This window comes from Lithobates pipiens, unplaced genomic scaffold, assembly GCF_037356315.1.
Source record: "Lithobates pipiens isolate NorthernLeopardFrog02 unplaced genomic scaffold, aLitPip1_a1.2 Scaffold_8, whole genome shotgun sequence".
In the NCBI taxonomy this organism is placed as follows: domain Eukaryota; kingdom Metazoa; phylum Chordata; class Amphibia; order Anura; family Ranidae; genus Lithobates; species Lithobates pipiens.
The window spans coordinates 208,096,829-208,123,449 of NW_027507903.1; the positions used below are offsets into that span (position 1 = coordinate 208,096,829).

A 26,621-nucleotide genomic window follows, 5' to 3' on the forward strand; every position below is an offset into this window, starting at 1 on the left:
TACATCATCAATGACATCACCGCGTGACCACCATCCTTATGATGTCATTGGCCAAATATGGATACGCCCATATATAGTCAATTATGGGGTGACCCCCACCCCTTTGTTTATGCTAGCATTTCGGGGAGCGGAGTGTCATTTAATGAGTGTCAAGCGTTAGGAGCAGTCGGTTGTTGATGGGCAAGCAGGGTTTTTTTCCTTGTGGGTTGGCAGCCATTGTTCATTGTGATTGACATGGACCTCTGTCGCTCAACAATGTTATTTGATGATGGATGTATATCAGGGGACTTCTTTTTTTGATGAAGGACTTGTCAAAATTTTGTGTTTTTGTTTTTTGATTTTTATTTTTTGCTGTGTACATTGTTTTGGTGAATGAGTAGAAAAACTATGTATGCCATGGGGGGTTGGGGGGGGGGGGCAGAATCCGGGGGCCTTTTAAGCCCTTGTACACACGGTCGGAGATTCCGACAACCAAATCCGTCTGAGTAATTCTGACTGATTAATTCTGGAAGCGGTCCGGAAGTGATGCTGCATACACACGGTCAGACTAAGTTGTCGGAAAATCCGATTGTACATAACGTGATGACGTTATTTCGTTACGACGGGACTACGTTCAGGCTAGTAGCCAATAGCTTTGGTCTAGGAATTTGATCTGAGCATGCGTGGCACCTTGTCCATCGGAGTAGGCTACACATGATCGGAGTATGTCCGATCGGAGCATTTTGTCAGGAAATATTTTCGGCAAGTTGGAAAAGTTGGTCCGACGGATATTCCGACGGAATCAGTCCGATACAGACCACACACAGTTGGAATATCCGACAAAACGCTCCGATAGGAAACATTCCGACGGAATCTCCGACCGTGTGTACAAGGCCTTATTGTTAAAGGGATCTTCCAGATTCTGAAAAAGGTGAGGGACTGGTGTGAATTTTGGGGAAACCCTATGCCTTTTTTTTTTACATTTTTGACGTGGGGTTGCCCTTAAAATCCATACCAGACCTGGGAATCCCCAGCTGATACAGCGGGTCCTGGTCCCTTAACAACCACATTTTAATTTAATATATTCGTTAAATAGCACGTTGTTCAACCACAACATATTTAACAAGTGTGTGTGTGTGTGTGTGTGTGTGTGTGTGTGTGTATATATATATATATATATATATATATTATATATATATATATATATATATATATATATTTATACAGTATCTCAAAAAAGTGAGTACACCCCTCACATTTTTTGTAAATGCTTTAATATATCTTTTCATGTGACAACATTGAAGAAATTACACTTTGCTACAATGTAAAGTAGTGAGTGTATAGCTTGTATAACAGTGTAAATTTGCTGTCTCCTTAAAATAACTCAACACACAGCCATTAATGTTTAAACCGCTGGCAACAAAAGTGATTACACCCCTAAGTGAAATTGTCCGAATTGAGCCCAAAGTGTCAATATTTTGTATGGCCACCATTATTTTTCAGCACTGCCTTAACCCTCTTGGGCATGGAGTTCACCAGAACTTCACAGGTTACCACTGGATTCCTCTTCCACCCCTCCACGATGAAATCACGTAGCTGGTGGATGTTAGAGACCTTGCGCTCCTCCACCTTACAATTGAGGATGCCTCACAGATGCTCAATAGGGTTTAGGTCTGGAGATATGCTAACAAGGCAGTGGTCATCTTGCAGGTGTGTTTAGGGTCATGATGTTGGAATACTGTCCTGTGGCCCAGTCTCCGAAGGTCTTACAAGTGCACTTTTTTTGGAAAAAATGCACTTTTTGTAATTAAAAAACAAAACAAAATAAGACAACAGTAAAGTTTGCTCAATTTTTTTTTATATTGTGAAAGATAATTTTACCCCGAGTAAATTGATACCCAACATGTCACGCTTCAAAGTTGCATCCGCTCGTGGAATGGTGACAAACTTTTACCCTTAAAAATCTCCATAGGCGATGTTTAAAAAAATTCTATAGGTTGCATGTGTTAGAATGAGGCACATTTTAATTTAATTTTATTTGTTTCTTATTTATTTTACCTTTTATTTTTAATTTTTACACTGTTCTTTTAAAAAAAATGGGGTCACTTTTATTCCTTTTACAAGGATGTAAACATCCCTTGTAATAGAAAAAAGCATGACAGGACCTCTTAAATATGAGATCTGGGGTCAAAAAGACCTCAGATCTTGTATTTACACTAAAATACAATAAAAAAAAAATTAATAAAAAAAAAAGCTGTCCCTTTAAGAGCATTGGGCTACCGACAGCTCCGGTAAGCGGCGGAGGGCACCGATTAAAGTGATCTCAGGGCGAATCTGCCACAGAGACCACTTTTATCTTGAAGCAGACTGCCTGCTCTTGAAGAGGATATTGGGGTTATGGTAGCTAGCTGCTACCATAACAACAGTATTCCTCTTAAAAGTAGCGATGTAAAATGACGGTGGGCAATTTGGAAGTGGTTAAATAGTGGGTAAAGCCAGTTTGTCACTATAAAAAAAGAAGACTAGCCTGAAAAGATAAGCATCTTCAGCAATGGCCACGCGTGTGTATGCCTGCCACCCCTCTGTGATCTATGGTTCCTTCTGCCAACAGTTATGGCACTACATGGCCTGTATATGTAAACAAGGCAGGGCTCCGTCTTGACAGGGGGAAGTGATGGATTTTCTTTCCTTGCAAAGCAAGGAATAAAATCCATCACAGCCTTAAGTAAAAACAGCACACATAGTACACACAAACACTGCTTAGGCACACATTTAACCTTTTGATCGCCCTAGATGTTTAACCCCTTCCCGGCCAGTATCATTAGTACAGCGACAGTGCATATTTTTAGCACTGATCACTGTATTAGTGTCACTGGTTGCCACAAAGTGTCAAAAGTGTCTGATTGTCCAACACAAGTTGCTGATCACCACCATTACTAACATAAAATAAATAAATATACAACAATTCCAGTATATATCCCATAGTTTGTAGATGCTAGAACTTTTGCATAAGCCAATCAATATACACTTATCAGGATTTTTGTTACCAAAAATATGTAGCAGAATACATATTGGCCAAAATTTATGAAAACGTTTTATACTGAAATTGTTTTATTGGATATGGTTCTTAGCAGAAAGTAAAAATATTTTCAGTCTTTTTTTTCTTCTAAAACATGTGACAGTACATGTTGGCATTCATGGTTCCATTAATGAACTGTAGCTCCCCAGTGCTGGCAGCACTCATGCAGCCCCAGAGCATGACACTCCCACCACCATGCTTGACTGTAGGCAGGACACTCTTGCCTTTGTACTCCTCACCTGTTTGCTGACACACACGCTTGACACCATTTGAACCAAATATGTTTATCTTGGTCTCTTCAGACCACATGGTTCCAGTAATCCATGTCCTTAGTCTGCTTGTTCATCAAACTGTTTGCAGGCTTTCATTGCATTATCTTGAGAAGAGTCTTCCTTCTGGGACGACAGCCATGCAGACCAATTTGATGCAGTGTGCGGTGTATGGTCTGAGCACTGACAGGCTGACCCCCCCACCCTTTGAACCTCTGCAGCAATGCTGGCAGCACTCATACATCTATTTCCCAAAGACAACCTCTGGATATGATGCTGAGCATGTGCACACAACTTTTTTGGTTGACCGTGGCGGGGCCTGTTCTGAGTGAAACCTGTCCTGGTAAACCGCTGTATGGTCTTGGCCACCGAGGTGCAGCTCAGTTTCAGGGTCTTGGCATTCTTCTTATAGCCTAGACCATCATTATATAGAGCAACAATTCTTTTTTTCAGATCCTCAAGGAGCTCTTTGCCATGAGGTGTCATGTTGAACTTCCAGTGACCATTATGAGAGAGTGAGAGCGATAACACCAAATTTAACACACCTGGCCCCCATTCACACGGGAGACCTTTTAACACTAAAGGAGTCACATGACACTGGGAAGGGAAAATGGCTAATTGGGCCCAATTTGGACATTTTAAATGAAGGGGTTTACTCACTTTTTTTTACAGGCAGTTTAGACATTAATGGCTGTGTGTTGAGTTATTTTGAGGGGACAGAAAATTTACACTGTTATACAAACTGTACACTCACTACTTTACATTGTAGAAAAGTGCAATTTCTTGTTGTCACATGAAAAGATATAAGAAAATATTTACAAAAGGGTGAGGGGTTTACTCACTTTTGTGAGATAATGTGCTGTAACATATAACATATGTAATTTTTTTTTATAACATATATAATTTTTTTTTTTTTTTTTGGTGAATTTACTTTATTTACACTGGTTTATGCAGTTAAATATTTATTTATGTTTCTTGAAATTTTTTAGGCATTCGCGAAACTGAATTAACCGGTTAAATATATTTAAAGTGTTGAGCAATTATTTAACAACAAAAAAAAAATATTCACTATGAACATATATGTGTACCCTTGAGGAAGTCATCTGAAGTAGTGATGAAATGCATTGGGGAAGGGCCTGTGACGACATTCTGTAAATCTGGAAGTAGACGTACAATGTCTTGTACAGCGATGACGCCAATAGGTTGGTCATAAGGGGGCAATGCTACAACATTTTTAAAAGTGGCCTATTGTTGGGTTCACAAGAAAATGTGAGTGTATATTTACAGCATTTTTAATAAAGAATTTTTTTTCTATGGCAGTAAGCACAATGTTTTTTTATGTTTTGAGCTGGGGTATATGTCAATTGCAGTATTTGCATAATCCCTTCTGGATTCCTAATTGTAAATCTGGAGATATCCACAACGAGGTGTTTTGAAGCCTCTTAAATAAGAAGGACTTACTGTATGTGTATGTGCAGAGTAGGTGAGCTCAGAGTGAAAGGTAGTGGAAATCACTCAGCATGTATATTAAAGAGGAAATAAACCCTGATGGGTTTACTTCCTCTTTGATTCCCTGCAAAGGTAAAGCATAATGGACTACTATGCATACATAAGAACCAATACTTTGAAAGATTTTATGTTTGTGAGTGCAATGTTTGATGGTTTTTTGATTAAATAAAGCATTTTTGTTGTGCGATGGAATTACACTATATGCGTTTTTTTATGATTATCACTCTCTGAGATCTGGTGGCTTGACATATGATGGTGATGGAAACCTGAATTAAGAACCAACAAAAGTTTCCGATAAGGCTTGTGAAACCAGCTGAGTCTGGTAAGAGTAATACCAAAGGGGGACTTCTCACTATCACTGATTCTTCGGTGTGCTGTGTGTGTGTGTGTGTGCACGCGTGGAGGTGTATTCCAGGCAAAGGTGCAATACATGTCAAAAGTTTAAAAAACTGTGTCAGATTTCTCTGAGATTGAAATTCACCATCAAGAGATAATAATTGAATATTGGAGATGGACTATATGATTAGACACAGATTTAAAATTTATGGACCATATATATACTATGAATTCATGCATGATCATTGTGGATTACCTGATCATTTATTGCACTTAACAGTCATTTCTTGCAAATGTAGTATTATGCGCTGTTTCTTTCTATTTGATGGATTAATTTATTGTTTGATGTATTGATTCATTTTATAGATTTTTTGTGATATTGAGAAGGACAAATATAGTATATTAAAAAAAAAAAATCTTCATACACAAAGATAAATGAAGGATTTTTGATTTATGCTGCATATTGATGTCCCACTGAGGACATTTTGTCTTTTGACAGACACTTGCACTAAGTTTTTGCATTTAGTAGTCTGATTTATTGCTTGGAGTTTGGTACACATACCTGTATATATTTATAATATATATTATTTTTTCTTTTGTTGAATTATTGTGCTGCAGTTTAAATATATTTAATTCACAGGTGGTATGGGAACACACATAAGCATGAGCTGCAACTAGAAGGATTATATGCACAAATGATTTCACAATTAGTAGGGCTGGTCCAGAGGTTTATTTTTATTATTGATTTATGCTGTATTTACTAAGCATTTATTTTTAGTGCGATAAATACAGCATAAACCTAAAGTTAATATTGCATGTGATACTTTGAATAAATATGTCACATGACTGAATATTGCATGATATTGTTTAGTAAACTGAGCTCAAGCAACAAGCAGGTATTTTTTTTTTCCTTTTGTCACCAATTTTGAAAGGTGGGTAGAAAATATACCTGGGAGCTTGTGTCTTACCTTCTTACTTCATGTACTGATATTCCAATAGCTTATTATAGGACATACACACACTGATGATAATTTATTAATTATTATTTGAACTGCTGTGCATTATGCTAAAAATACCCTTGGCTGCTGATGTATACGTTTTGCGGTGAGGTCTTTTGAGAGAGGACTCCAATTTATTATACTAGAAGATCTTTTAGGCTTGGTTCACATATGAGCCACACATAGCTCACAGCAGGGGTCCGGTGTGTGCTGTTTCACCATTTCAGCATGAATTTTGGGCTGAATTCGGACCTGGAATGGACCAAAAGACACCCAGCATTTTTGTGCAAAACGCACCGGACCCACTGCAGAGATTTGTGACCCGGCTCCGTATGGAGCCAGTCAAAATTTCCTGCTATTGTGAATTGGATGCCAGGAACCTGCATCCAATTCGCAATGGTGTTAACCCAGCCTCAGTGTGTTCTGAGTAATGATATTGGTATTTCCAAGAAAGGTGCAGAAAACATACATAGGAAGCTGATAGATCTGATAAGGGGCAAAATTAATTTTGAATGTGTTTGTAATTTTGTCATCTGTGATGTTTTCTACTGCATTTGGAACATCTGGTCATAAAAGCATTTTACAGACTGAGTGAGGCAAAGAACCACTGTCCCCTCCTATCCAATGACCCATCCAGCTGCTTAACCACTACAATACAGGGCACTTTCACCCCCTTCCTTCCCAGCCCAATTTTCAGCTTTCATCGCTCTAGCGCTTTCAGTGACAATTGCGCGGTCGTGCTACACTGTACCCAAATGAAATTGTTATCATTTTGTTCGCACAAATAGAGCTTTATTTTGGTGTTATTTATTCACGACTCCGTTTTTTTTTTTTTTGCGATATAAGCGCAAAAAAGGCGGAAATTTGGAAAAAAAACAATATTTTCTTTTTTCTATTTGAAAAGAAATCCAATAAAATCAAATTTTGTCATAAATTTAAGCCAAAATGTATTCTGCTACATGTTTTTGGTAAACAAAATTCAGTTAAGTGTATAATAATTGGTTTGTGTGATCATGGACATATGTACGCAAATGATCATGTACATATGTGTGCAGGTGATCACGTACATATGTGTGCAGATAATCATTGGGACATGTGATTTTAGTGGGACATATGTGGGGGACATGTTTTTATTATTAGGGACATGTGTTTTTATTATTTGGGGACATGTATGTTTTGGGGACATATGTGGGGACTGTGTTTGTACTGTGTGGTGTGTTGTGTGTTGACACTAGACTGATGATCAGTGAGTAAAAAGCTGTAAAAAGCAGCCCATACTCACTGATCATCAGCTGGCTGCAGCGTTCTGCTCTCCTCTCCTCAGCGATGACTTCCGCGTGAGGAGAGGAGAGCCGATTGCCTAGCAACCGGCTGTTTGTTTACATCACATGACGGCCGTGATTGGACACGGCCGTCATGTGATCAGGAGGGCCAATCACAGAGCCCTCCTGCCGATCTGAGATGTGCCGTGTCCGGGTGACACGAGCACATCGGGATCGCGCCGCTGCGCGGGCACGTGCACGCGCGATCCCGCTACTTCTGAAGGATGTTCCTGAACGTCCTATCAGGAGTAGACGGCTCCCACCCGGCCGTATATATGCATTGGCCGGGTGGGAAGTGGTTAAAGATCACTATCACAACCAGTAATGTGTTGAACATATTCAGTTCAGTATTTTGTGCATGTCTGTTTCAGTATGTAAGACTCTTATATATACTTTTGTGTGATATTTTAAACTAGGCTTACTTAGTGAACTAACTCCAAACCTACTTCCAACCCTATTCCATGCCTAATCTATCTAGCAATGTAAAGAAAAGTTTGCTGTACTTACCTATTCTGAAGCCGCTCTGGTCTGGTCCCAGACTGAGCTATTGGCAACGGCTTCAGTGTGTAGGAGAGGCAGCCGACAATAGAAGCCCCATAGAAAATCTATAGGTGACATCGCTTCTCAGGCATTTCCCACCTGTTGTCCGCTTTCTCCGACACACAGAAGGTGCCGCTGGAGACCGGAGCAGCTTCAGAATAGGTAAGTAATGTATAGTATAGTAAGTAAATATTTCTTTACAGGGCTAGATAGATTAGGCTTAGAGTTGGGGTGGGAATAGGTTTAGAGTTCAATTTTGACTTTACTTCCAGTTTAAAAACAGGATTGTAATAGAGCTTTGCGAATAGTTCTGTGGGACATAAATACTCAGGGCAGCCATCAGAAGTTTTTGGGCTCCTTACACAGCTCGAGCACACACATGAAAGCGCTGCAGCAGTATAACCCTTGCCTTAATGCATTAGGTTTTTTAAATTTTACCTTAGCTTAACCAGAGCATGGATTGATTTGGTTGGACACATTTCTGATATTTGTATGTATAGGTCTATTTGTGGAAAACAGGGTGTGCACTTAATCAGTAAAATGTACATTTTTATGAACTGTAAAGAATTGGGAGCCAAGTTCTATGTTAAATCTTATAAGTAAATAGTGCTTCTTTTCCTTCCACAACTTTGGACAGGATATACTTGTTAATTGCTTGTATATGTGAAATGGTGGTTTCATTTCAGCTGCAAGTGAAATTGTTTAATGCAGTCAGTTTGTTAGCAATATATACCAGGGGATTTTGGACAGAGGAGAAGAAGAAAAATCAAATTTTCAAATTGGTCATTGCATAATTCAAACAGCATAATCAGTTTTTTTACACTAGTGAAAATTAGAAATGTTGTTTGGAGTAGGAAAGAGGTATATTGTGCTACATGTGCTAGATTATTCAAAATATTTTGTCGGCTTCCAAATACAGGTATACACCAATCAGCCATACCATTATGACCACTGACAGGTAAAGTGAATAACATTGGTTATTTCATTACATGGCATCTGAAAGTGGTCGGAATATATTAGGCAGCAAGTGGACTGAAGTTGATTTGTTGAAAGAAGAAAACAATTTACAATCATACATTTTTTAGTAACTTTGACAAGTATCAAATTGTGCTAGTCTTCAGTGGTCAGGACCTACCAATAGTGGTCCAAGGAAGGAAAACCTGCAAAGGGGCCATGGACTGTCAAGGTTAATTGATGCCCATGGGAAGCAAAGGCTTGCCTGGATAATCCAATACAATGCAATAGCTACTGAAGCTCAAATTATTGCAAAGGTTAATGCTGATTTTGTAAAAAGGTGCCAGAACACACAGTTTGTTGCATGTGGGGCTGCATAGCTGCAGACCAGTCAGGGTGCCCATGCTAAACTATGTCCACGGCCAAAAGTGCCTACAATGGGCACGTGAGCATTAGAACTGGACAACAGAGCAATGGAAGAAGTTGGCCTGGCCTGTTGAATACAAGACAGGGTTGAGGAGCACAACAATTAGTTTGAGGTCTTGACTTGGCCTTCAAAGTCTCCAGATCTCAATCCAGTCGAACATCTGTGGGATGTGCTGGAAAAACAGGTTCGATCCATGGAGGCCCCCACCTTCCAACTTAGAAAACTTAAAAGAGAAGTATGGGTTTACTTTTTTTTTTGCTTACATCTATTCCATATGATCTGCTGATATCTAAAAAATCTTTCCAGCCCTCTCAGAAGTGCCCCCATTCTGTTAAAATCGAGTTAAATACCTGTAGGAGGGTCTGCAGACTTTCATGACCCATTATACCGACAATTGGCTTCACTCTGGATCCACCTGCTTTCCTGTCATCTTGCTTGATTGATTTTGATTCTCTGCTCGTTCCCGAGACTTCAGAGTGTAGCTGCCCCCCCCCCCCCGTAATGTGCCATTACATGCTGTAAAGCGCCATCACATGCCATACAGGGATGGGGATGATGGGATTATATAGGAGTACAGGGGGTGATGGGACTGTATAGGAGTACAGGTGATGGGGAGCATGGAACTGTATAGGAGTACAGTTGATTGGGATAATGGGACTGTATAGGAGTACAGGGTATGGGGATGGTGGGACTGTATAGTAGTACAGGGGGTGGGGATGATGGGACTGTATAGTAGTACAGGGGATGGGGATGATGGGACTGTATAATAGTACAGGGGATGGGGATGATGGGATTGTATAGGAGTACAGGGGATGGGGATGATGGGACTGTATAGTAGTACATGGGATGGGGATGATGGGACTGTATAGTAGTACATGGGATGGGGATGATGGGATTGTATAGTAGTACATGGGATGGGGATGATGGGATTGTATAGGAGTACATGGAATGGGGATGATGGGCCTGTATAGGAGTACAGGGGATGGGGATGATGGGATTGTATAGGAGTACAGGGGATGGGGGGATACGGATGACATCAATGGGAGAGGGATGGTGGTGGGGGATGGGATCAATGACAGAGGGATGATTTTTATGTATGTAGCGCTGGCTTCTGACGAGCATGCGCTATATGTTTTTCAAAGTTAAACTTTCTGAGACCGCAGTTTGGTTTTGGGCCTAATTTGCTAAATTTATGGTTTCAGTATCAGTCCAGTTGGGTTGCACTGGGTTCTCCTTGGCCACACGTGTCGCCGTCACTGCCGGCAAGAGGGAGAACGCAGTCTAGCTGGGTGTATTGAATGCCAAGTTTCTTTCGGAACCAACCCAGTGGGAATGTTCTCCTGCTGTGAATTCTGGGAGGTGGTACTTAAGGTACTGAGATCACGAGGCCAGGGGTTCCGGAGATTATTTTCTGCCTGTTTGGTTCTGGTCCTCCTCACCAGCCCCATGGCCCTCCTGGCCTCCATGCATTCCCAAGTCTCGGGACTGGCTAGCCCGAGGCAAGGCAACTGCAGGGACAGGCCCGAATGAATCGCTGGGCCTATTGATTCAAAGGGGGTCCGGTGCCATCTCATCTAAGGGAGAGGCCCAGCAACTGGAGAATCCCCAGGGGAGGACTCTGGAGGAGAAGGCCATGCATATGGCTGGCATCTCTGAAGGAGCCTAGAGAGATACTGGTACCGAATGATAGCTCTTTAAGTTTGTCCATGTCCCTCAGTTTTTAAAGTATTCTACGCTCAAGTCTGTGGCAGAGACTTTACTTAACACCTTACCGGCTGCTAGGCCTAGTGAGAGGTGGTCTTATCTGATGGTTGTAAAATCCAGCTGTGAAACGGTTGTTATTCTCTGGATTTTTCCTGTAAGAGACGTTCCATTTTTGCAGTCCAAAGTACCTGAACTTATTCCTAACCCTCTACCTTAACCTGAGAGACTCTGTTTCTGCTTCAAATAAATAGCCCAAAAGAGGATTCAGTATCAGTGTCCACATTACTTTGGGCCATCTACCACGGGAAACCCTAGACAGAGAAGGACTCAAGAAGGTAACGGTAAGCCCAATAAAAGCAGCCGCTCCTTTGGGGGTCAGTGCTACACATGGGGGCTCGAGTCCGGGATTTACCATTACCTCGCAACTAAAAAGGAACTGTCCATGTGAAATCTATATGGTAGAGGGTTGTGTTTTTTTAGACTGTGCTATTTTTGAAAGGAATGATTGATGCCACTGTTGGTGCGTAAACTGTGGGCCCGAGTTGGAAAAAGCCCGCAAGTTGCATGACCGGAGGAACCAGTGGGAGGAGTCTTGCCTGTTTCTTTTTCCTGCACGAGGCACCGCATGAGTGTGTCATAGGAGAAAGAGGAAAGAGGTTGTGTTTCCTTGCGGAAGAAAAAGAAAATGTTCCGGGTGCTAGGAGCATCGTCCATCATGGGACCCAGGATGTCTTTGGTGGGAAATCCCACAAGTGTGAGACTGCCTGGGAGTTTATGAACGGATACAGGAATTCGCCTGAGACCACAGGGGCGGTTTGTACTGTACACGACGGGAGACGTCGAGGTGCTGGGAATGCTCTGCAGCAAGTGTGAGGGACTGGTTGCAAGTCTCCGGCTGTTTGTCTGTTGTCTGCAGTGTGGAAAATATTTGTTCAAAGTGGAGCAACCCACTGTGCCGCCTCGAGCGTACCGCATGGACTGGGCCATAGGCGTTGCCACAGAGGAGTCTGCTGTCTATGCTCCTGTGCCGAGGCCTACAACTTCTACGCTGATTACTACAACCAGTGTCCCGGAGGGAGATGCCGCCACCACCGTTGCCAGAGGAGCCACTCCGGATGTCATGGACACTACCTCATCTGCCTTACCACAACTACTGCGCCTGCTTCGAAAAAAGTGGGCTCCTGCAACCGCAGTAGAGGCTCAACTCAGAACTTGCCTGGATCGGATCTGGGGAAGGAGATCGCTCCCAAGGAATCCACTACAGATACAGGTGAGAAATCTGGGGAAATTGTGTTAAGTGGGACTGTACGTAACTATTTGCCAGCAGAGGAGATAGATTCACTGTCTGATCTGTCAGGGGATGACGATTTGTTTGAGACTTTGTCCCAAGAGATGTTGTGGGCCAATGCAGATGATGTGGCCGCAACCTGCAATGTTTCTGGCTGGTTAGCTTTAAATTCGGGGAGTGCATCGCCTCAGGCGGGAACCCCTACAGCTATTGATTTGACTTTGCCTGAACCTAAGAAAATGTCCTTTGCAATGTTGCGCAAATCGCCAAACTCCTGCGTGCCTCCCGGGGATGGAAGTGCTCAAGCTCTGCCTAGGCTCGCATGGTCCCAGCGGCTGCTGAACAAGCAGGGGGCTACAGAGGATGGTTTGGAGTTCCCTTACGTTCCCAAGGAGATTATGAAAGAAATTGAGGAAAATCAAGAGCATTGGTATGCCAGTGACATGTGGGACTATTTGAAAGTACCTAAACCCTTCAGGAAGCAAGGATGTTCCCCTGCTATGTATGAGCGTTTTACCGGATGTCTTCAGCATTGGAGCTTTGGGAGACACATTTACTCCGATTAGGTTGTCTTTTGCCAGCCGGGAAAGGACAATGTTGTCTATTTCATCACTACGGTGGACACTAAAGGGGAAACACTAACTTTGCCTGATCCAAGGTTTTATTGGTGAAACAATTATGGAGACTGTTTTTTTTTTTTCTCTTTCCTTTGCTTAAAAGATTTTTTGAAGTACAAGGACTGTGGGGCTAGTCAGCAAGTGTTAGGTCTACAGTAAGAGAGAACTTTGTGTCAAGGTCAACTACCAGCCACAGCACTTGCTACTAGGTGGTGTGGGTCTGCACAAAAACGTTTGGACTGTTGCACGCAAACATGTAGGGTTTCAGCAGAGTCACATTTTCTGATGAGAATGAAATTCTGCCTTTAGGATTATAGCCATAGTATGTGTTTTTTTTGTTCTTTTTGTGTGTTTCTTTTCGGGAATTATCAAGAGCATCTATCAAGCTACCGGAGAGGGGGTGGTGTAGATAGTCAGGCATTGGGGTTTGTGTACTATGTGACTTGTTTGTGTCAACTGTTAAACGTATTACATGTTCATTGTTTGTTTCCTTTCCATTTCCTATTCCAAACTATAAGTTCAGGTACTCAACTTTCAGGACTGAAAGTGTGTTTTTTTTTTCTTTCTTCCCAGACAAATGAGGACATTGTCTAAATGGGAGGGGGGAGGATGTAGCGCTGGCTCCCGACGAGAATACGCTATATGTTTTTCAAAGTTAAACTTCCTGAGACCGCAGTTTGGTTTTGGGGCTAATTTGCTAAATGTATGGTTTCAGTATCAGTCCAGTTGGGTTGCACTGGGTTTGCCTTGGCCACAGGTGTTGCTGTCACCGCCGGCAAGAGTAAGAACGCAGTCTAGCTGAGTGTATTGAATTCCACGTTTCTTTTGGAACCAGCCCAATGGGCGTGTTCTCCTGCTGTGCATTCTGGGAGGTTGTATTTAAGGTACTGAGATCACGAGGCCAGGGGTTCCGGAGATTATTTTCTGCCTGTTTGGTTCTGGTCCTCCTGACCAGCCCCATGGCTCTCCTGGCCTGGGGTGCGGAACCATGCATTCCCAAGTCTCGGGGCTGGCTAGCCCGAGGCAACGCAACTGCAGGGACAAGCCTGAATGGATTGCGGGGCCTATTGATTTAAAGGGGGTCTGGTGCTGTCTCATCTAAGGGAGAGGCCCAGCAACTGGAGAAACCACAGGGGAGGACTCTTCAGGAGAAGGCCATGCACAAGGCTGGCTTCTCTGAAGGAGCCTGGAGGCTCAGTTAAAGGACACTTCATGGATCTACACTCATACGGTATTGCCAGATCGGCTGAGAGATACTGGTACCGTATAATGGCTCTTTAAGTTTGTCCATGTCCCTCAGTTTTTCAAGTATTCTACGCTCAAGTCTGTGGCAGAGACTTTACTTAACACCCTACTCGCTGCTAGGCCTAGTGAGAGGAGGTCTATCTGGGGGTTGTAAAATCCAGCTGTGACACGGTTGCTATTCTCTGGATTTTTCCTATAAGAAACTTTCCATTTTTGCAGTCCAAAGTACCTGAACTTATTCCTAACCCTCTAACTTAACCTGAGAGACTCTGTTTCTGCTTCAAATAATTAACCCAAAAGAGGATTCAGTGTCCTTTTCCACATTTCTTTGGGTCATCTACCACGGGAAACCCAAGAAGGTAACGGTAAGCCCAATAAAACCAGCAGCTCCTTTCAGGGGTCAGTGCTTCATGTATAATAAAGGAGACTCTGGGGACATATCGGGGGTCACTTTAGATGTGAGGGAGTTGTCAATCTCCCTCTCCTATGTACAGTACAGTAGTATGCTCTCTACACATAGTACTGTGTATATTTCAGAGAACAGGCACAGGTCACTATGTTCCTCACCATGTCTCCTCTTCTGATAAAAACAGGTGACCTTGTTTATACTTTCAGCTCTTCCTCCCTCTTCTAAAATGCAATGTCTACCACTCCTTCTGACAGCTGTGTCTTTTATCCTTAAGCAAACTCTAATGCACACCTCTTCTCCACCCCACACCTTATAATTATCACCCTCACTTCTGTCCTTTCCCTATTACTGCACTCACCAACTCCCGCTAATTTTAAATCCACACACCCAATACTCCAAACCACTGGGGCATATCCCTTCTTTACCTCCCTCACCCTTCTGCTTCTCCTATTGCCTGGTGATGTATCCCCAAACCCCGAGCCTCCTTCATGTAACTGTACTCAACACACCCATTACACTACACCCTCTGGCTACAGCTGCAATGCACACAATCTAGTGACACAGCCCCAAATCCACAATGGCTCAAAAGTAATATGGTCCAGAAATATTTGGACAGAAAAAAGGTGGATAAAGCACCTGGACCTGATGGCATCCACCCACGGATCCTAAAAGAATTGAGCTCTGTAATTTCAAAGCCGTTGTATCTCATTTTTAGGGACTCATTAATGACAGGAATAGTACCACTGAATTGGCACAGGGCAAATGTGGTGCCTATATTTAAAAAGGAAACAAAGTCTTTACCAAGTAACTATAGACCTGTTAGTTTAACTTCTATAGTTGAGAAGATACTGGAGAGATTAATAAAAGACCACATAGACGGGTTCTTGCAGGAAAAAAAATATTTTAAGCAACAGACAGCATGGATTCATGAAAGACAGAAGTTGTCAGACAAACCTGATTTCTTTTTATGAGGAGGTAAGTAAAACCTTGGACAGAGGGGTGACGGTGGACGTGGTATACTTAGATTTTGCAAAAACGTTCGTTACAGTTCCGCACACACAGCTAATGTGTAACGTAGAGTCTACAGGTTTGGAAATATCCGTTTGTAAATGGATAGAAAACTGGCTAAAAGACAGAATTCAGAGAGTAGCTGTTAATGATTCTTACTCTGAATGGTCTAAGGCTATCAGTGGTGTACCCCATGGTTCAGTGCTGGGACCCTTAGGCCGCGTACACACGCGGGGACTGTTCGCCCAACTTTGTCCGTCAAACAGTTTCGGCAAACAGTCCGCTCAAAATTAGCATGGACGGACATGGCCACACACGACGGACGAACAGTTTGCTGAAACCGTGCGCGATGACGTGAACGGCACGTACGACGGGACGAAAAATACGATGTCCTATACACTGCATTATAACTTTCGGCATGTAAATCCTTTCTGAGCATGCGCGGAACTTAGTTTGACGAACAAGCCTACACACGAGGGGACTGTTCGCTGAAACTTTGTTTCAGCGGACAGTTTTTCGGAATTTCCGAAAAACCTTGTTCAGCGGACTGTTCGCTGAAACTGTCCGCTGAAAGCCCACACACGAGCGGACTGTTTGCCGAAACACTGTTCAGCGGACAAAGTTGGGCGAACAGTCCCCGCGTGTGTACGCGGCCTCACTTTTTAATATCTTTATAAATGATATTGGATCTGGGATCAAAAGTAACATTTCTGTCTTTGCAGATGACACCAAGCTATGCAGTGGAATAACGTCCTTACAGGATGTCTCCAATTTACAAGCTGACCTCAACGCTCTGTCTAATTGGGCGACTATGTGGCAGATGAGGTTTAATGTTGAAAAATGTAAAGTTATTCACTTGGGGCCAAGAATATGCATGCATCATACATTCTAGGGGGAGTACAACTGGGGGAATCTGTAGTGGAGAAGGATCTGGGGGGTTTGGTAGATTATAAGCTCAATAATAGCATGCAATGCCAAGCTGCGGTTTACAAAGCAAGCAAAGTCCTTTCTTGTATTAAGAGAGGTATGTACTCCAGAGAGAGAGATATAATTTTGCCCCTGTTCAAATCATTAGTAAGACCTCATCTGGAATATGCAGTTCAGTTTTGGACACCAGTTCTAAAAAAGGATATTGGGGAACTGGAGAAAGTGCAGAGAATGGCAACCAAACTGATAAGAGGCATGGAGGAGCTCAGCTATGAGGAAAGATTAGACAAACTGAATTCATTCACTCTTGATAAGAGGAGATTAAGGGGGGATACGATCAACATGTATAAATATATAGGGGGTCCATATAGTGAACTTGGTGTTGAGTTATTCACTTTACATTCAACAAAGAGGACAAGGGGGCACTCTTTACAGCTAGAGGAAAAGAGATTTCATCTCCAAATATGGAAAGGTTTCTTCACAGTAAGAGCTGTGAAAATGTGGAATAGACTCCCTGCAGAGGTGGTTCTGGCCAGCTCAGTAGATTGCTTTAAAGCGGAGGTCCACCCTAAAATGGACCTCCGCTCATCAGAAACCCCCCCCCCCCCTCCGGCGCCACAATTGGCACCTTTCAGGGGGGAGGGGGGTGCAGTTACCTGGATAATCCAGGTAACTGCACCCACTTCCGGGATAGCTGTCTGTGGAAAGGGGCGTAGATTACGCCCCTTTCCGCAACTGCCCGCCCCTTTGCGCAAGTGCCCCGCTGCCTGCTGGGAAACACACAGTTCCCTGATTGCGCCGCGCGGCTCGCGCATGCGCAGTAGGGAACCGGGAAATGAAGCCGAAAGGCTCCATTTCCTGATTCCCATACCCAAGATGGCGGCGGCAGGACCCGACAGACGACCTAGCGATCGGCTTCGGGTGCCGACATCGCGGGCGCGCTGGACAGGTAAGTGTCACTATTTTAAAAGTCAGCAGCTGCAGTATATATCCCGGTGGACTCCCGCTTTAAGAAAGGCCTGGATTATTTCCTAAATGTACATAATATAACTGGGTACTAACATTTATAGGTAAAATTGATCCGGGGAAAATCTCATTGCCTCTCGGGGGATCAGGAAGGAATTTTTTTCCCCTGCTTTAGCAAATTGGATTGTGCTCTGCTGGGGTTGTTCGCCTTCCTCTGGAACAATTGTGGGTATAGAATTGGGTATATGGGATTGTATGATTTTCTATTTTTTTTTGTGGTTGAACAGGATGGACTTGTGTCTTTTTTCAACCTGACTAACTATGTAATCTAGTTCCCATTTCTCTTCTTCCCAAGACCAGACTCCCTTTGGAATGCTTGCTCTGTCTGTAACAAACTCACCTCCCTCCCTGATCTATTTAACTCATTTAATCTACTCGCCATTACCAAAACCTGGCTCCACGAATCTGACACTGCGTCATCTGCTGCTCTATCCCACAGTGGTCTTCTTTGGACCCACTCCCCCAGACCCAGTGAGTGCAAAGGAAGGGGGTGTTGGAATCCTTTTAGCCTCAAAATAGCACCTTTCAAGTACTTCACCCACCTCCCTCTCTGTCACTTTACTCATTTGAGGTGCACTGCATTCTTCTCTTCTCCCCAGTTCTCCCCAGTTTCTCTAAGGATAGCCGTGGTCTACCGGCCCCCTGGTCCAGTATCATCCTTTCTTGACTTCTCTGCCTGGTTACCCTACTTTCTCTCTTCTGAAATCCCCACAATCATTCTTGGGGACTTCGATGTCCCTGCTTATACTAACATTCCTGCAACTTCCAAACTTCTCAGTTTAACCTCCTCCTTTGACCTAAAGCAATAAATACATGCCCCTACTCACTCTGAAGGCAATTACCTAGACCTTGTCTTTCCCCACCTTGTATTCCATGCAATCTCTCCAACTATCCTTACCCTCTCTCTGATCACTACCTTTATTAATTTCACTCTCTCCCTCTCAACACCTAACGGTTACCCATAGAAACCATCGCCATCTCAACCCTTCTCTTCTCTACTCTGCGACTGACCACCTCTATAACAAAATCACATCCCTGTCCTGTACCAACCTAGCCAGTTCTGTCTACAATACTTGACTTCTAGCCTCACCAGACACACTGCCCCCCCCCCCCCCTCACTACACACAATCAGGCCCAGTCCCCTTCAAGATTGATACAATTTGCCAGGAGATCTCTACTGTTCAGATACCCTCCATGCTTTACACCTCATGCCCAAAGGTACAATCATTACTTCCCTCTTTCAACTCCACCACTATTGACGAGGTTGCTAAATTACTTGCTAATGTCCATCTTACCACCTGCCCTCTGGACCCTGTTACCTTGCAAATGCTACATTCACCCTCTAGCTCTATTCTACACTCTTTAACCCACATCTTCAATCTCTCCCTCTCGTCTGGCATCTTCCACAACTGTTTAAAACATGCACTCGTCAGCCCCATACTTAAAAAGCCCTCACTGGACCCATCCAATCTTAACAACCTATGCCCTATCTCCTTGCTCCCCTTTTTATCCAAACTCCTTGAACGACTAGTCTACAACCAACTGAGCTTTCACCTTGCTGATAATAGCCTTCTTGATCCCCTTAAGTCTGGATTTCATCCTTAACATTCCACAGAAACTGCTCTCCTAAAATTAACACTGATCTACTAACGGCCAAAATTAAGGGACACTATTCTGTACTCCTACTCCTGGACCATTCTGCTGCCTTTGATACGGTTGACCACCCCCTCCTCCTCAAAAAACGTCACACCTTTGGTCTCTGTGACTGTACTCTTTGCTGGTTCTCTACCTACTTATCCAACTGCACCTTTAGCGTTACTTACAATTCTATTTCCTCCTCCTTTCTCTGTTGGGGTCCCCCAAGGTTTTGTTCTTGGAACTCTCCTATTTTCAATCTACACCACCTCCTTGGGTCAGCTGATAGCCTCCCGCGGCTTCCAATACCATCTATACGCTGATGACACTCAAATCTATTTCTCTACCACTCAACCCACTCCTTCATTCTCCTCACGTATCACTAATTTACTATCAGAAATATCAGTCTGGACGTTGCACCACTTCCTCAAACTTAAAGTGATCGTTTTTATAAAACGCCTTCCTTTTATATAGGGCTCAGGTAAGTAAAGGGGGGGGAGGCTGGGGGGCCGGTCACTGCCAGGTGATTTTTACCTTAATGCATAGGATGCATTAAGGTGAAAAAACACAAGGGTTTACAACCCCTTTAATCTATCCAAAACCAAACTTATAATTTTTCCTCCCCACCTGCCTCTTCCCTTGATCTCTCTGTCAAAGTCTATGGCACAACTAAAAGCACATCCCCACATGCCAAGGTCCTAGGAGTAGTCCTGGACTCTGAACTCTCCTTTAAGCCCTACATCCAATCACTGTCCAAATCTTGCCGCCTCAACCTCCGCAACATCTCCAAAATATGCCTATTTCTAACCATTGACACAGGAAAACTCTTAATTCACTCCCTGGTCATCTCTCGCCTTGATTACTGCAACTCTCTCCTCATTGGCTTACCTCTGCATACTCTATCCCCCCTTTAGTCAATCATGAATGCTGCCAGACTTACCCACCTTACCAACTGCTCTGCTACTCCTCTCTATCAATCCCTCCACTGACTTCCACTCACTCAATGAATTATATTCAAAATACTAACAACAACCTACAAAGCCATCCACAACTCTGCCCCCAGCTAAATCACTGGCCTAGTCTCAAAATACCAACCTAATTGTTCTCTTTGTTCTTCTCGAGACCTCCTGCTCTCTAATCACCTCCTCCCATGCGCGTCTTGAGGACTTTTTCAGTGCCTCTCCATGCCTATGGAACTCCTTACCCCAATCTGTCCATCTATCTCCTACTCTATTAGCTTTTAGACAATCCCTGAAAACCCTTTTCTTCAGAGAAGCCTATCCTACCCACACCTAACAAATGTATTTTCATTTTGTCCATCTGATCATCCCCACAGCTACTACCCTTTGTTCCACTTGACCCTCCCTTCTAGATTGTAAGCTTTAATGAGCAGGGCCCTCCTGTATTGAATTGCATTGTAATTGTACTGTCTTCCCAGGTGTTGTAAAGCGCTGCACAAACTGTTAATAATAAAACATAGTGCTATATGTAGAGAGCTCACATGTTCATTTCTGTACATGACAAGTTTTCAGTGACTCTCCCCCCTCCCCCATCGGCTGGAGGAGACGCTGACATGAACTTTGAATGAGTGGGTGGAGATTCGGAGGACACGGGAAGGAACATCAAAGTCCAGGGGAGAGGTGTTGGAATCTTGCAGAGGAGAGCTTGCAGTTAACAGCCAGGGAAAGGTGAGGACTTCACTGCTTGTCTCACACCGTCTCTCTGCTTCTGGGTTTTAGCTGGGGACATGCTGCCATGGAAACAGACACGTGAAGAACGTGCTCATTCTAGATAGCAGCCTGGGTGTGCACCTCTTCACCAAACACACCCATATGTCCTCCAGAGGAAGAAAGTGAAGGAGTAGCTGGATTGTGGAGCTGTGTCCACCCTCTGGAAACCTTTGAACTGAAAAAGAGGCTGATTCTGGACACTTCAAAACACTATTCTGCAAAAACGAAAGGGCTGAGGACAGAAAGAAATGTAATGCAGGTATGAGGGTAGCATGTACTACATATTTTTGCATTCCCATACTTCTCCTTTAAAGCATCTGCTACTGACTGCTTGGTGCCAGCTTCCACAGTATATTTTCTAGTAGAGTCCACACCTTGGCGGGTTATGGCGGGGGTCATAATGTTATAGCTGATTAGTGTATGTTAGCTTTTTTTTTTTAATAACAAACTAACATTTGGAAGTGCAGCCCCCCCCCCTCCCCCCCCCACCTCTTCCCTCCAGAAGTAAGGGTTAAAAATATTAAATATTAATTTGGTTTTGGAGGAAGATAAAGCAGAGGAATACTTACCTTAGTCCCTGCCATTTTCAGGTTGGACGAATAGTCCCCTAAAGCCGCACCACTTTACCAATTGTGTGGCCAACACCTTGCCGACATCCTCACAAACATTGCAGGACAAGGACATTGAGGGCCTGAGAAATTGGAAAAGAGTGCCAGCCAACAGGAGAGTGAGGAAAAAGGTAAGTATTGCTCTACTTTACACCCTTGCTAGACTAAACAAGCATTTACAGTGCCTTTTAAAAAGTATTCAAACCGCTTGAAATTTACCACATTTTGTCATGTTACAACCAAAAATGTAAATGTATTTTACTGGGATTGCATGTGATCGACCAACACAAAGTAGTACATAATTGTGAAGTGGAAGGAAAATAATGAATTGTTTTCAAAATGTTTTACAAATAAATATCTGAAAAGTGTGACGTGCATTTGTATTCAGCCCCCTTTACTCTGATGCTCCTAACTAAAATCGAGTGGAACCAATTGCATTCATAAGTCACCTAATTAGTAAATAGAGTCCATTTGTGTGTAATTTAATCTCAGAGTAAATACAGCTATTCTGTGAATCCCTCAGAAGTTTGTTGGAGAACCTTAGTGCACAGACAGCATCATGAAGGCCAAGGAACACCAGACACATCAGGGATAAAGTTGTGGCGAAGTTTAAAGCAGGATTAGGTTATAAAAAAATATCCCAAGCGTTGAACATCTCATGGAGAACTGTTCAATCCATCATGCAAAAATTATAAAAATCGAGATATGCGAGGTATATGTTACAATCCGCTTACTGTTAGCCAACATCCCAAAATAGAGCAATATGGAAGTTTTCCCCTTAGGAAAAGGCGGGACTTTTTAGGCATAAACTGTGACTCTACAATAGTTTATAGGAATATATAAAATACTTTTATTGAAACATAAGAAAGAAAAAAGAATATATACATTCATTTATACATTACAAAAGAAAAAAAACATTATTTCCTTCATATATTCATATTTATAAAACCATAAGACTGTTTTATACTTATTATTCCAAAGGCGCACTCTTATCACATTGTACGTATGCACATTCGGAAGATGTAAGAACAATTAAACAAAAAAGATTTTGTGCGTCCAATGTAGCCTACGCGTTACGGAGTCATAAGCTCCTTCTTCAGGGATAGTTCATTTTTACACATTTATTTTGAAAGAAGGAAAAGGAATCTAAAAAATATAAGAAAAGAATGTAAACATTTTTTCAATGCAAAAGGGAGAGAGAGAAAAAAAATAAAAATAAAGGGGGGCACACATCACCTCTACTTTCTTCACCAAGACGCAGATGTGGGCCCAAAAGGCTCACCTCTCTGGATGCAAACCGGGACTGCAAGGTGGTAGGTTGGCTGTGGACGAGGAGGGCCGAGAGTGGGATGAATGCATGAAATTACACATGCCTTTATTTAGTTACATACTAAAAATATTTTGTTGTAACAAAAGTATAAGTATAGAGAATTTTTCTGTGTATCACCTTCCCATTACTTCCCATTGTTGTCCTAAAATATAAGGACAGCCCTAAAAAGGGAAAAAATATATCTAGACAAATATATAGTACTAGCGATACAATAGACTAAAAGTGTCAAAAACTACCTTTTGATTGATCCTGTGACAGAGGCGTCTTTTACAATAGTCTCCTATGTCCAGAATCCATTCGCTTATTCCAATAGTATAAAACTTTCAAAGTTGCCGCAATGTCTAATAGTCAAAAAACTATCTTCCATCTGTAGCACTATATGGAAGATTTCACATAGGGCACACAGACCAAGTCCAACCTAAGGAAGGGACATTGCATACAATTAATCCCCATTCATTACCGAGCAGGGAAGCATATAGAAACAGCATAGAAAAATAAGTTTGTTACCTTCAGCTGTAGCCCTGGAAAGAAACCTCGCTGATCATTGCGAACTGAGCACAGACTACTTGTGGCTCATTAATATATCCCACAACCCCGCCTTATTCCCTCCCCTTGTAGGTGAAGATGATAACGATCACATGTGTCGCCTCCCACCTCTAAAGCGGTCCCCCGAGTGCGCGACGCACGGTGTCGCCCCATACCCACATCCAAAATGGCGCAGTGGGAGGAGTGACGTCATGCGTCACGTTCCCACAGGCACGCATTCGCAGACCGTTCCTATGTAACCTATGGATGGAAACGACCCAGTCGGATATACTACATCCCCCAGAAAGCACAGCGCCAGCAATCCCAGCTGGCAGCTGCGCACTCGTGTCAGAAATGCAAGCACATTCGGCTGTACGTCCGCCCCAGATATTGGCAGGACAGACGTAAAAAAAAACACCAGAGAAAAACGGAAGGATAGGGTGCTATAACACCCCTCCCCCGCTGTTCAGAAAAGGGAACATGACTGCGAAGAGAGAAGCCACCAGGACAAGACAGTACATGCTGATGCCGATTGAGAACAATCAAAAACAGCATCCTCCCATCCATGGTGGCTTACGTGTGCCGGGATCCCACCTAAAGCAGACCCCTATAGTATAGAATTCAAAAAAAGGGCCCTTCTCGTCAAAGGGAAAAGAAAGAGCACAAAGAACACAAGGTGGGGGAGGAAAAAAAAGGGGAGACAAGCTGTTCCATATTTACATATCTACTTCTCCATACCTCCTGATACAAAGCCTTCCAAAAAGGTCTATAATTTACCGCCTCGTTCAGGCCAGGGAAGGTTGTAGCTTGTAATTGAAAGATCCATTTTAATTCTCTTTGCAGTAGAGTCTTACAATTGGCAAAGTGTATCGCTTTTAAAGGTTTTCCATTGGGCAATATGCATGTGGGTCCCACCTGCAGATATTTGCAAAAGGTGCAGCCCCCACATGTATATGTTCCCTTAACAGTACATGGGTCTCTTCGATTTTCCCCCTTGAACTCACTTTGGATGATCTTGTCCCTTATTGCCGTTGCGTGTCTAAAGGTAATTGATGGTTTGTTTGGTACAAACCTACCTAAATTGGGATCCATATATAAAAGATGCCAATATTTTTGTATAATATTGCAAATTTTTTTATGCTGGTTTGAGTATGACAGTATGATTCTAGTTATACCCTCTTTGCCTCCACATTTATCAACCTTCTGTTTTTGAGAATACAGCAGTTCGTGCCTTGTTTTTCCAAGGCTTTTTTGTATGCCTTTTTGAGAGAGGTCTTAGAATACCCTCTCTCCAAGAGGCGGATTTGTAAATCTTTCGCTTCAATCTGGAAACTTTCTTCGTCCGAACAGTTTCTCCTAGTTCTTAGATATTGGCCAAAAGGTATCGATGTTATAAGAGACTTAGGGTGAAAGCTTGACGCATTAAGGATCGAATTTCCTGCTGTGGCCTTTCTAAAAAGACGCGTCTGGATGGCACTGCCCTCACCACGGAGGACTTTGACATCCAGAAATGTTATCTCGTTGGGATGATGGAACATGGTGAACATGAGGTTGAACTGATTTTTATTCAACCTTGCCAAAAAATCGGGCAGAATCTCTGTCGGCCCATCCCAAATCAAAAAAACATCATCAATATATCTGGCCCACATCCAGATGTGGTCAGTATATCGTCTCATTTGTTCATCCACCATCAAAAAACGCTCCCACTCCCCCAGGTACAGGTTTGCATACGATGGGGCACAACATGTCCCCATCGCAACACCCTGCACCTGGAGGTAGCGGGAGCCATCAAAAGAAAAAACATTATGGTTCAAAATAAAATCTAGAGACTGCACAATAAAGTCACTATATGGCCATTCATTCTCATGTTGTTGGGACAGGATGTGTTGGATGGCAGCCAACCCCAGGGAGTGTGGGATGGAACTATACAATGCCTCAACATCTATCGTTACCAGTGTAGCATATTCAGGAATCACAAGATCATCCAAGATTTTGAGAAAATGGATTGTATCTTTAATATATGATGGCAGACTCACCACAGAAGGTCTAAGATGCTCGTCAATCAGACGGCTTAATTTTACCAAAATAGATCCCTTGCCCGAAATGATCGGACGTCCTGGGGGGTCCCTCTCATTTTTGTGGACTTTCGGGAGTGAGTAGAAAGTGGGAATTTTTGGATGTTCAACACGTATATATTTCCATGCCGTTGCATTGATAATGCCCCTTTGACCTGCTGAGTCCACCAATTTATAAAAAATTTTTTTGAATTTTTCAATTGTTTGAATAGAAATAGGACGGTACCAATTCGAATTTTTAAGAATTTTTTTGCACATCATAGTATATTGATCGTTGTTTATAATCACGATATTACCACCTTTATCCGATGGTTTAATTGTTATTGCACTGTTTTTAGATAGATTGTTGAGAGCTTGCTTCTCACCTGGGGTTAGGTTGCCATCTGTTGTGTCTTTACATGCTAGCCTATTTAGATCTCTGGTCACAAGTTTTAGAAAAATTGCTGCATTGGGATTGGAACTGGGTGCTGGGTATTGATCTGATTTTTTCTTTAATTCAGATTTGGATCTCCCTATCTTTTCTAAATTCTCATCCTTAATGGCTAAGAGTTTTTCAATATCCAAACAATCAACTCAGTTTGATCATTTTCATCAAGGAGAGAAACCAATTGATCAATCGCCTTCTCCTCTTCCTTGCTTAGCTGTGTATTTTGATTGGGCGTTTTGTTGTACATATTTTTTAAAATAATTTTTCTTACAAATAGGTTCAGGTCTCTCACTACCTCAAATTTACTCAAATTTTCATTTGGACAAACCCTAAACCTTTCAAAAGAACATCCGTTTCTAAACTAGTTAAAGTGTATGAGAATAGATTAATTATGTTCATCTGAACATTAGAAGAGACTATCACTGGGTGATTTGTGATTGTCGGCACATAAGCCGTTTTGTTCCCTTTGGTCATGTTTGGGCCTAGGCGATTTGGAAAAGAAGAAGAAGAGAAAATAGGTGCCATGGGGGTAGAGTTGGTGTCTCTACGATCAATAGGGTGTCTCGAGTTTGTGCGATCATGTGCGTCTTCATAGGGAGAAATAGAGGATAGTTCCGCAGAAGCCCCTATATGTGAGTTACCTGTCGCCGAAAG

The 26,621-nt window shown here is 42.7% G+C and overlaps 1 protein-coding gene across 2 annotated transcripts in view; it reads left to right on the forward strand.

The window, feature by feature from the left end:
• Window positions 1-26,621, forward strand: part of WNT2 (Wnt family member 2) — a 233,456-nt gene that overhangs the window by 106,876 nt on the left and 99,959 nt on the right. The window contains exon 1 of one of the 2 annotated variants that reach the window (XR_013270697.1): window positions 20,899-21,261. The exons of the other annotated variant lie outside the window; for it this stretch is intronic. The gene's annotated coding sequence lies outside the window, so the exon portion shown is untranslated. Of the gene's footprint in view, window positions 1-20,898; window positions 21,262-26,621 lie in introns of those variants that run through there. 2 annotated transcript variants of the gene reach the window in all.